This window comes from Calliopsis andreniformis, unplaced genomic scaffold, assembly GCF_051401765.1.
Source record: "Calliopsis andreniformis isolate RMS-2024a unplaced genomic scaffold, iyCalAndr_principal scaffold0349, whole genome shotgun sequence".
In the NCBI taxonomy this organism is placed as follows: Eukaryota; Metazoa; Arthropoda; class Insecta; order Hymenoptera; family Andrenidae; genus Calliopsis; species Calliopsis andreniformis.
Window position 1 is genome coordinate 235,001 of NW_027480758.1, and position 12,500 is coordinate 247,500.

The window sequence follows — 12,500 nt, forward strand, 5'->3', positions numbered from 1 at the left end:
GTGCTGCCGTTTGTGTGGTAAGCGTGATATCTATATTTGTCGCACCCTTATGCGAGCGGAATGTGGGTGGATTGCCAGGTTCGTTCAGAACGATCAGGTCCAATTGCGCTATGAGCTCTTCCAATTTCTCGCCGCGGTCATCTGACTGTTCACTGTGCCAGAGGGGTGACTTGGCGTTTGCGTCGGCTGCAATTATTAGTTTCTCCCGTCCAAGTTCGGCCACTATTTTCCTGATTCGTGATAGGTACTGCTCTATGTCGTGTGAGTACTGGAAATATATTGAAGTTACGTAGACGTGGCCGATTGGAGTGTTTACCTCCATACACGTGCAGTGTTCATCGCTGAGGTGGCTAATTTTTAGAGCTGTAATATGTGGGTTCCGTACGATTATGCCTGCTTGTGCGCTGGAGTTAGGAAGAGCACCGGAGGCGATTAGAAAGCGGCTACCGAAACCAATAAACTTCCCTTTCGGGTTGTACGGTTCCTGCATGAGAACGATATCGATGTCCTTCTCTTCTATCAACTTGTTTAGTTCAAGTGACACTAATTGTGACCTTCGCATGTTTATCTGCAATATTTTTAGCTCGCCCGTGTTCATTGTGTCCTTATTGGCCATAGTCTGTTCGAGAGAGGACCTGGTTTACTGCCGCGATGTGTGCAGGGCAATCCTTCGCCGTGACGCTGTGGTCGTGCTTCCTGTTTGCCTTTTTGCAACTGACACAAACAGCTTGTTTACTTTTGTTTGGGCAGTCTCTGAATGTATGGCCTGGTGCAGCACAGTGCCCACAGATATCTTGTTCACTTCTGCAATGCTTTGTGGTGTGCCCGTAGCTGTGACACTTATAGCATCGTGTGGCGGCGATATAGTCTTGTACGCGGCAGCAGTGCCAGCCTATATATATGCGTTCCTTCTTAATGAGTGACTCACGTACCGTTTTCGAAACTTCGAGCACCCAGTTGCAGTGGTCTCTGTTTTTATCTCCGGTTTTGTGGGATAATTTGATTTCTTGTCTGAACTTTTCCTTATTGGTAGGATCTACGTTTTGTGCTAATAGAGCATCAAGTGTTTTACTGTCGTCATCCGACCTTGGTACATCGTACACGATAATGCGGGGGTTTTTCTTAGGTGGCATTCCTACGATTAGCCCGGCTGCTCGGAGTTTATCGTTCGTGAGAAGAGCGTTAATGTCACTGCTTTTCGCGGTTTCAACTAGGATACCGTTTCCCTGAATCTTGCGTACGTTCTTGACTTGTAGTTTGTTTGACACCGGTGACACGAGCTGGAGCACTGCCTGTTTTGTCTTGTCGCTTGTATCGTAGGTGTTAGCGTCCTCGGGCACGATGGTTATGACGTTCGGAGGGTCCTGCTTCAGGTTAGAAAGCTGAGCTGCTCGGGATTTGACACCCAGACGTTCGGCGTATGTCATTGGTTTACGTGTCTCGTGTGTCTTTGGATTACTTGAGGATGCGTTTTCGAAGACGCGACGTTGCTCAGCGCTTTCGGACTTTAGCGCATCTATTTGCCCCTCGAGATAGCTGCACGTTAATAAGGACTGATCGAGAACGCCTTGCAGCTTTGCGACTTTCCCCAAGATATATTTAAGTGCATCGGGATTAACTCCGTTCTCAGGCTCGGTGACAAAGTTCAAGAGACTCTTATAAATACGCTGGCATTTTGCTTTTAGAGGACTTACGGATGTAGATGAAGCTGGGGTCTCCTCTATATCCATGCCTGCAGGTTCGGTAACGCAGTCGCTTGTCACCCCGAGAGCGGGCATTTTCTTCGGGACCTTCGCTGCTCCTTGAGTCTTGCCGCGGGTAACAGTGCCCGGGTGGTGATCTGAGTCCGACGATATTTTACGTTTCGGCCGCTTCTTGACTTTTCGCCGGACTATGACAGTCGAATCCGTGTCTGACGAATCGTCGGTCATGATTAGCACGCCTGGGCCAATGAGATTCCTCGACGTGTCCTCTGCTGCGTGGCTATTGGGTGGACGCGTGCTGAACGCTGATTGGCTCACGGTTGACCGCTGGCCAATCAGGACGTAGCACGGACGGAGCGCAGGTTCCGCCGCCGGCCGCGTGGTGGCGCCTCGGTCGGCCGACGCCCAAGATGGCCGCCTAACCTCTACAATCGCACCAGTTCACTTTAAACCTTAATATCTTCCTAAATAGTTCATTAATCTCTAAGGCTTTTATCACAAAATGTTCGTTTGTATAGGCTGTACAGGCACAATTGGGGGTAGCACTGCACTATGTGTCTGTGAGGAGTTATTCTCGGTATAATGCCCGTGAGTCGCGAGACGACGCGTACCGCACCCACGCCAGCACTATTTACCACTTAACTCCGCTTCGGAACGTTCAATTCGCAAACTGTTTGATTCTAAGCGTGCGGAATCACTAGCACTTCAACCACACTAGCACTGATAAAATAAAACCGCGGTTTTTACCACTCAAAAACACGAAAAACGCGGAGCGTCTTCGAGAGCGTCCGTACCCGAACAAAGATGGCGCCGGAGTCAGTAGATAGGGACAGAGGGAATCTCGTTAATCCATTCATGCGCGTCACTAATTAGATGACGAGGCATTTGGCTATTCCTATGTCTTATGCTCAAAAGAACAGTATAACACACTTCCGAGGTACCCCCTCGTAAGGTAAAAGTTAAAATTTAAAATTGAGATTCAGTAAAATAAATAAAAGTGAAGAAGGAGAAAAAAAAAAAAAAAAAAAGAAAAAAAAAAAAAAAAAAAAGTAAAGGGAAAGAGAAATTTTGTCATCAATAGGGATGTCTTAAAACATTGACTAAGTGTCAATTTATCATATTGTCAGGGTAAAATAAAAAAAAAAAAGACTAGATATTGTTGTATAATATAAAATATTTGTGGTTAAAATGATAAGATTATAATGAGAAGTCAATTTCCTAACTAAGGTTAAAGTTAAAATTTCTTTTATTTTGAGATTTACGTTGGCTCATCGTAATCGATAAATATATTCGCTATTTCAATAGAAGCACGTAATGCTATAAGTGAGATTGTCTTTATATCTTTTTCTTTCATACCTAACAGTTTTAAATTAAGCCTAGTGTCAGGGGGTATTGCGCCTCTGCACCCCACCACTATCGGTAACACTTTACATTCTTGGCAGTTGTATTTTCGTTTGACCTCTTCAAGAATTTTAATATATTTATTAATCTTTTCTTCATGAGCTTGTTTTAGGTAATTCCGACTCTCAAAGCGGACGGTAACGTCGACTATGAGACACCTCGCCTCATTTTTTATTATGAGGTCCGGCTTATAAGAATTACTCTGTACAATGATTTGAGGTTCAACGGTTACAGTGTTATTTTGAGCCAATTTATCAGCCAGGAATGTTTTTATTTCGTCGTGTCTATTAATTCTAAGTGATTTGGTATGTATGCATAGTCCTAGTATATGCCCCAGTGTCTCTGGTTGGCATTTGCACCTCCTACATGTAGTGCTAACATCTTTTTTCGCTCTTGCTAGGACCACTCTCGTTCCGAAGGTATTAGTTCGGAGTCTTATTGCATCAATAAATCTAGACGGCTTCAACAGGTGTTGTTCTTTGAGCCAACAATTCCCAGTCTTATCTTGCGCGAAATCGGAGACGCCATGTCCTTGGCTTTTTAATTCCTGCCACTGTCTTATATGATCCTTTTTTAATCGTACTTTGGCCTTTTCAAGATCTTCAAGTGTAACAGGCCAATTAATGCGTAAGGAGTTGGCCGTCTTTTTTAATTTAGCTTCAGAGCCTTCGTTTATAATGCTTGAAACCGCAGGGTCCACGGAGCTCTTCATCTTGAGTGCGCTCTTTAATATTGCTATTTTAACTATGTACTCAAAGCGAGGCAAACCTAATCCGCCATTAGCTTTCGGGGTATAGAAGAAGCCCGTAGCTGTTGAAGGAACTAGATGGAGTATTTCCTTCATTTGTTGCCTGATTTCGCTGTCCAGGAGTTTAAGCACACAGTCAGCAGGAGGATATATTAATAGACCGTAAATTAGGCGCGGCAGTATAAAATTTGTTAACAGGTCTATTTTTTGTTGCGGTTTCAGTGCAAGACCTCTAATACGCTTAATTATAGTAATTACTTCGGGGACAATTATTCCTTGGGTTAAGCCCTTCCAGGGTCCCATTTTTGCACCGAGATACTTGAACATATCGTCTGGTTGCACTGCGGGTATATATCCTTCATTGGCTATATTTAATTTAGCGTCACTTATATACCAGGTATCTTTTTTCGCTAAAATTTGGAAGGATTGGCACTTTTTGGTGGACAATTTCATACCTAATGTATTGAGGAATTCGGTGATTATATCGAGTTGTTTTTGAGCGTCTTCTTTGTCTTTGCCTAGTAAGACCACGTCATCGGCAAAAGCAAGGGCAGGCAGTTTAGTATGATCATTAATTTTAATGCCATCAGTTTCTTCTTCAATTTTATCTAAAATGCGCTCGATACCTAAATTAAAGAGCAAAGGGGATAGAGGATCACCCTGTTTGACGCCTCTCATTATTCTAATAGTTACTGCCTGTTTGTTTGCGGCCCTAATGTTAGTAGTGCAATTTGCATACATATTTTTAATTAATTGCACTACATGTTCCGGAATTCCTTTCCGTTTGAGGCTTGGCTCTAATAAAGTGTGAGGAAGTGTATCAAAGGCCTTAGTAATGTCTAAAATTGTAAAAACTCCTCCACTAGTAACTTTACTCCTTTTGATAGCCATATCTAATAGTGCCGTATTATATTTGCAACCATTCTCGCTTGTAAAACCTTTTTGCCGGAGGTTTTGTACGATGACACTACGCAGACGATTATCGATGATAGCTGAGAACATTCTACTTAGGATCGAACTAATAGTTATTGGTCGCCAATTTTCCACTTTATTCAAATCACTGCCTACTTTGGGGATCAGTGTGGTTCGATTTTGGCACCAAGCAGATGGAAATATTTTCTTTAAGCATAGTATGTTATAGAGCTTAGCAAGGATAGAATTTATGCCCAGTTTCTGCATATGCCTTTTTCGGATGCCGTCTGGGCCTCCAGCAGTTTTGTTGCTTAATTTCTTGACTCTATTCGCCACTTCGTTAGGTGTTATAGGGTATAAGATGTCAAGCACATTCATTGGCTGCCGCATATTAGCATCTGCTGGTATATAAGGCCCAGGCGTTTCCCAGAGCTCGGTATATAGTTTCCTAACGTGCTCAGCAACTGGGGGCTGTATTGGTGGATCTATGAGGGAGGGATCACCTTTCATGATTATATCTGCGAGTTTCTTCGGGCATTCCCTATACAGATCCTGACATCGAGCGTATCGGTATCTCTTGCGACTATTACTGTTCGTGACATTTTTATTCCTTCTGCTGCTATTTTTATTAGTTGTGTTTACACGAATATTGTTTTTATTTGCATGGCTGCTATTGTTACACTTATCTTTATTTATATTTTTGTTTATATTTGGGTCTTTGTTATTTTTATTTTTATTGGTACCTCTACTGGTCGCATGTTTAGGTTTTATAGTGTCGCTGTTTTTGCTTCCTAGCAGAAATTCTGCTAGTGTCTCAGCTACGAAGGAGTCAATTTTAATTTTTAATTGCTCCTCGTTGTTTTTATTGATAGACCATATATTGTGAAGTACGCTATGTAAATACTTAATGGTTTCGGGGATATTATTTTGATCTTCAATTGCTGCTACCATTTGACTTTCCCATTCATCATAGTGGGTGCGGTTATCTGATTCTATTTGTTCCCGCGTACACTCCTCTAATCGATTGATAATAGGACCCAAATCTTGTGCGTCTACGTATTCATCGTCCGAAGAATCAACTAGCGACCCGATTTTATCTGTGTCTTGTTCTATGTTTTTAAAATGATTCTTATTCGCGTATTTATCCGTATCTTTGTTTTTATCTGCGTCTTTATCCGTGTCTTGATTCTCTGCCGCGTTTTTATCCGTGTTTTTATCTAGGTTCTTATCCGCGTATTTATTCGTGATCTTTTCTTGGTTTTTATCCGCGTATTTATTCGTACTGCTTTCTTGGTTTTTATCCGCGTATTTATTCGTAATGTTTTCTTGGTTTTTATCCGCGTATTTATTCGTGCCTTCCGTTAAGCTTTCGCAGTTTTCAATATCCATTTCGACATTTTCTTCACACACACAGCTTGAGTCGCTATTTTCATTGTTTTTTGACCCTAAACTCTTATCGGATTTTTTATTTATATCTCTTCGTTTATCACTAATTTGTTTTAAGGTTTTATTGGTTATGTGTTTCCTTATTTGCACGTTAATATGCTTATAATTACAATATTTAATTTCTAATTCTTTTAACAATTTAATTTCCTCTGGAGTCCATATGCGCCTCGGATTCCCCCGCATGACTTCCACTACTTGACTTTTACTTGCATGGCTTGTTTTATTTTGATCTTCGTGGCGTTTTTTATTTCTCAAGGCCGGGTGAGCGTGCCTTTCGTGTTGAGATCGTCCAATTTGTGTATCAAATGCCATTGGACAAATGTCGCACCTAAAACGCCTCGAGCTAGGATCATCTATTGGAGCACCTTTACATTTAGCATAATGGCATCTTACATTATGTAACTTAGGGAACTTCCGATTACATTTTAGACATAGCCAACCAATTTCTCGCGACAGGTGATGTGCCTTTAAGTGTTTCTCTAAGTCTCCTGGATTTAAGAAGGAGAAATTGCGGTTTTCCTCTTCTGCACAGATTGGGCAGATCATAGTGTCGTCCGATTGAGGGAAGCCTACTAGCGTCATATGTGTTTCATGTACCGTGGATATAGCCGATTCGTCAACAAAGGTCCCCTCCTGAGCGGATTGTTCCGCCACAGTGCTCCCGGGACCTGGTAGCACTGTGTCCGAGGCTTCATTTTGAGTCGCCATTTTTGTTTCTTAATTGTGGAATGAGAGGTTCCTTTTTTTGAATCCGATTGTGAACCAATTCGTGTCCGAGAATATGCCTGTAGTCGTCTTAAGGAGCAGCCCGACGTTTAAAACGTTATTAGATCTATGACTATATAGATGTATACTTAGCTTCACAGGACCATCCTGTTGTCGGAAAACCGATTTAAATGAGGATATCTGTTACGAGGGCTATTAATAAGAAGCTCCATTAACGGGGGTTTTCTGCCCGTGATGTAGGGACCGTCTGCCACCCCACGCGAGCGTGAGGGCCCAGCGGGACCACGAGGAGGTCGTCCCTGTTAGGGTGGGAGAGGCTAAGGGCCACTAGGACCTGTATTACGCATCACCACCCCCCGCAACCATGACTCTACTGCCCATCGCACCAGCGCTTCGTGCGACCGACAAGAGAGTCATAGTTACTCCCGCCGTTTACCCGCGCTTTTTTGAATTTCTTCACGTTGACATTCAGAGCACTGGGCAGAAATCACATTGCGTCAACACCCGCGGGGGCCATCGCAATGCTTTGTTTTAATTAGACAGTCGGATTCCCCTGGTCCGTGCCAGTTCTGAGCCGAGCGTTGAATGGCGGCCGAAGAAACGACACGCGACGGCTGAACCGACGCGGAAGCCTCGCAGCAAGGAAGATCCGCGGGAGGCCAAGGCACGGGACCGAGTTCGGATCCCAGGACGTCGACCGAAGTCTAAGACCCTTCACCTCGCCCAGGCCCGGCACGTCAGCCAGACCCGCTTCCCGACCAAGCCCGACACGCCCCGCTCCTCAGAGCCAATCCTTATTCCGAAGTTACGGATCCAATTTGCCGACTTCCCTTACCTACATTAATCTATCGACTAGAGGCTCTTGACCTTGGAGACCTGCTGCGGATATGGGTACGAACCGGCGCGAGACCTCCCGTGGCCCTCTCCTGGATTTTCAAGGTCCGAGGGGAATATCCAGACACCGCAGCAACTGCGGTGCTCTTCGCGTTCCGAACCCTATCTCCTTGCTAGAAGTTTCCAGGGAACTCGAACGCTTATACAGAAAAGAAAACTCTTCCCAGATCTCCCGACGGCTTCTCCAGGTCATTTTGGGTTACCCCGACGAACACTCAATGAGGGCCCGGATGTTAAACGGTTCCGCTGCCGGGTTCCGGAATAGCAACCGGATTCCCTTTCGCCCAACGTGTGTGTGTCTCTTTTTTTTATCTTTCAATTTATCTCTTTGTATAATAATATGTTTGCAGACATTGATTTTAGGACACCACATTTGCATAGGATTTCTCTTAGGGCTTAGGATCGACTGACTCGTGTGCAACGGCTGTTCACACGAAACCCTTCTCCACGTCAGTCCTCCAGGGTCTCGCTAGAGTATTTGCTACTACCACCAAGATCTGCACCGACGGCGGCTCCAGGCAGGCTCACGCCCAGACCCTTCTGCGCACACCGCCGCGACCCTCCTACTCGTCAGGGCTTCATGGAGGACGGTCACCAGTAATGGCACCGTCCCTCCCCACTTGCCGCTGACGGCAGAGTATAGGCGCGACGCTTCAGCGCCATCCATTTTCAGGGCTAGTTGCTTCGGCAGGTGAGTTGTTACACACTCCTTAGCGGATTCCGACTTCCATGGCCACCGTCCTGCTGTCTTAAGCAACCAACGCCTTTCATGGTATCCCATAAACGTCGACTTAGGCGCCTTAACTCTGCGTTTGGTTCATCCCACAGCGCCAGTTCTGCTTACCAAAATTGGCCCACTTGGCACTCTAATCCGAAATCTCGTGGCTTCAATGAACCAAGCAAGCCAGAGATCTCACCCATTTAAAGTTTGAGAATAGGTTGAGGTCGTTTCGGCCCCAAGGCCTCTAATCATTCGCTTTACCAGATGAGACTCGACGCGTCCCCGAAGGAACGGAGGAGTGAGTGCCAGCTATCCTGAGGGAAACTTCGGAGGGAACCAGCTACTAGATGGTTCGATTAGTCTTTCGCCCCTATACCTAGTTCCAGCGATCGATTTGCACGTCAGAATCGCTACGGACCTCCATCAGGGTTTCCCCTGACTTCGTCCTGACCAGGCATAGTTCACCATCTTTCGGGTACCAACGTGTACGCTCTAGGTGCGCCTCTTCTCGCAATGAGAACGAGACGCCCCGGGAGTGCGGAGCACTATGCAGCGCCCATCCTCCCTCGGCCGACGCAAAGGACGACCTTCACTTTCATTTCGCCTTTAGGTTTACTCATCCCAATGACTCGCGCACATGTTAGGCTCCTTGGTCCGTGTTTCAAGACGGGTCCTGAGAGTACCCAAAGCAATAGCGCCGCCGACAGGTAATTCAAAGCTTGGCCAGTCCGAGGGCTCCGCCGGCTAACAGCTGGCCAGGCCCGTGAACGGGAAAGACGTCCGTACCACAGGGCAAACAAAGCTGACCGAGCTTGCGGCGGGCCTGACGCACCGTTCGAATGAGAAGACTGGTTGCGGCCCGATACCATCTGGGGGAACACCGTCGCGCAGCCGGTCGGGTCACCGAGGGTCCGTCGCGCACGCACAAGGCGACGCAACGGTCTAACCGCCCGGGCCGTAGACCGACACGCAACGGGTCGCGACGTCCTACTAGGGGAGAAGTGCACGTCTACGTAGCCGGAACGTTCGCCGTTGGCCGTAACATCCGTGCGCCCTCCTTGCGGAAAAGCGACGGACACCCCTTTCGGGGTTTCGCGCACCAACGGGAGCCAGCATTTGTCGACGATGAATCTCCCCTTTCGAACTTTTGGGTTTCTCAGGTTTACCCCTGAACGGTTTCACGTACTCTTGAACTCTCTCTTCAAAGTTCTTTTCAACTTTCCCTCACGGTACTTGTTCGCTATCGGTCTCGTGGTTGTATTTAGCCTTAGATGGAGTTTACCACCCACTTAGGGCTGCATTCTCAAGCAACCCGACTCTAAGGAGAGACCCTCCCGAGACGCGCACCGGTCGCTACGGGCCTGGCACCCTCTATGGGTAAATGGCCCCATTCAAGATGGACTTGGACGCGATGCAACGTCACGGGATAAACGGATCCTCCCGAACACTACATTTCCCTGCGGCAGTACCGCGGGATTCAGTGCTGGGCTCTTTCCTGTTCGCTCGCCGCTACTAAGGAAATCCTTGTTAGTTTCTTTTCCTCCGCTTAGTAATATGCTTAAATTCAGCGGGTAATCTCGCCTACTCTGAGGTCGTCGTATACGTGTTAAATATATCACACACGTAGAGTGATATATTTTATATATGTGTAAAAATGACGAAAGAAGCTGTGGCGTAATCCTCGTACAACGGGGGCACACAACCGAGAGAAGCGGACCAGGCAGAGTGTGTGAACGAATGTTACGAGAAATGGGAAATGAGAGAGAGACTTGAGATCATGTTCGATGCGTCGTCCCAACTTCGCCGTGTGCCTTCGGAATATGTTGTCGTAACGCAACAGCAGCGTTTCCAAAGGTAAGGAAGCTCCTCGTAATTCGCCAGAAGTGATCAGCGGAAAGTAAGTCACATCGTCCTTAATGCGCCACACCAAAGCATCTTCGCGTCTCGTTTAATTCGATCTAAAGGAGAGAGACTCTCGCCAGGCGACTGCCGGTATGGTTTAACGCCCGTCCGCTTGCTTTTTGTATAGCTTTCGTGGACTGGACGACCGGACTTGACGCGCGGTCTCTCTCGGCGATCGACTAACGCGAAGACATGGGGCGACCGGACGCTGCTACCTTTCCACCTCCTCCTTCTAGGAGAGAAGTCATCCCTATGTGATGAGTCATATATATGGCGGCTGTGTAAGCCTCGCCAAAGAGGATTCAGGATACAGAAACAAGTTGTAGTACAACACAACACATTCACGGAGCCACAAACGACTCGACCGAAACGTGGCCGGGGAAGATGCATCCCGGAACTTCATCGTTTCGACGAATGAGTGCCTCCTTTTCGCGTTGTTCCTGCAACAAGACGATCCCTCTAGAATCCCTGGGGCTCTGTTTCTCGTCATACATTTCTTCACCACACTACACGGGTGGGGTATACGCGATCTCGTGTTCATGCTCACTCGCACACCCTTTCATTGTCCTTCTCTGTAGTCTCACGACAAACTCTCTTGTGTGTCGTTGCGGGTTACGCACGCCTCTTTCTTACACGCATCATTTCAGACTACGTCGGGAGCGCGGATGAAAACTCGCACGAAAAGCGAACGCTGTCTGTTAACAATCACGAGGGTATTTGGCGAGACACGGAGGCTGGTCGATGATCGTACGTCCGCGCGCTTGCGTCCGGAGCGGTGCACATACACACACGGGCGGTCGACAAATTAAGCGACTCACGACGCCGTGTGAAAATTAGCACTCACGCAAGTCCGGAACGACAAAGCAACGACGATGACGACGATGTCTCCAGTCATCTGCCGCGTACACACAACCTTCTTCCCTCCATGACGTCTAGAGCGTATTCTCGCTTGTTTTCGTGCGACCGCGGCAAACGCCGACGAACGGTCCAACAATCGCTCGTACGTGACACCGAGATGCCAACGTAAGCAGTCTTAAGGTTACGTGAACGACCCTCAGCCAGGCGTGGTCCAGGAATTGTATCCGTGGACCGCAATGTGCGTTCGAAATGTCGATGTTCATGTGTCCTGCAGTTCACACGTTGACGCGCAATTAGCTGCGTTCTTCATCGACCCACGAGCCAAGTGATCCACCGTTCAGGGTTGTATTTTAATATTCTGTGTTCATGTATATATATATATCATACTCGTATATAGTTCTCGGGTTCGGAAGAATCCGAGACCCGCGCCTCCAACTAGCACACGGTCGATGGAGGTTCGGGCGTCGCGACACTTCGTCCGAACGAACGAAAGTGACGACACAGGGGTCTCTGGGATGCGGTTCCGCACGGAGACCGCCACGCAATTGCGAACGGTTCCCGTAACGGCCAGGCGTAGAGTACATTTAAAAACCTAGGATCAACCTGGAGAGTACGATGGAGCCGACGGGGATACCCCGATCAAGTGAACCACGTACATCCACGGTGTTCTCCTCTGAAACGACACCCCCCATTTTATTGTCGCAGCGCCCTGCACGTACGTATTCCCCTCCTGATTTGGATAGCCGATTAGAACGGACTTCGCAGCCGGCTTCGATCGGTCTTTCTCATCCCCTTAAATTCACACACAAATTCCATTATTCTTGGGAGTCAGACTCACGAAAGTCGAAGCTGTTAACAGCCGGTCCACAGTTGTTGTTCACACGGCAGGAATACGTACCCTACGGCCGCACATCGACGCGGGATACGTGTCGCGTCCTAGGTTACCCGGGCCCTCTCTTTCTCAAGAGAGGGTCCACATCCGCTGGACGGTTCGGAGAGAACAACGAGGTAAAGAGACGAAGAAACACCGGGAGCGGGATGCGAATGGGAAAACGTTTGCTTTCGCACTCGTGCGCTCATATCGGTTATTCTCCTTAACCTCTTCTTCGCTCGCTTTTCATTATTCCCACCGAAAATAGGAGAAACGGGCGCAGCCTCGCGCAAGCAGCTGGCAAGCACGCTCTCTCTC

General features: G+C 47.3%; 1 non-coding gene across 1 annotated transcript; it reads right to left on the bottom strand.

Annotated features, from left to right (window-relative positions):
• Positions 1–11,501: 11,501 nt before the first annotated feature.
• LOC143187831 (5.8S ribosomal RNA) lies at positions 11,502–11,656 on the bottom strand. The gene has a single exon (XR_013003319.1). It is a non-coding gene; the product is annotated as a 5.8S ribosomal RNA (ribosomal RNA).
• Between the last annotated feature and the right edge of the window lie 844 nt (positions 11,657–12,500).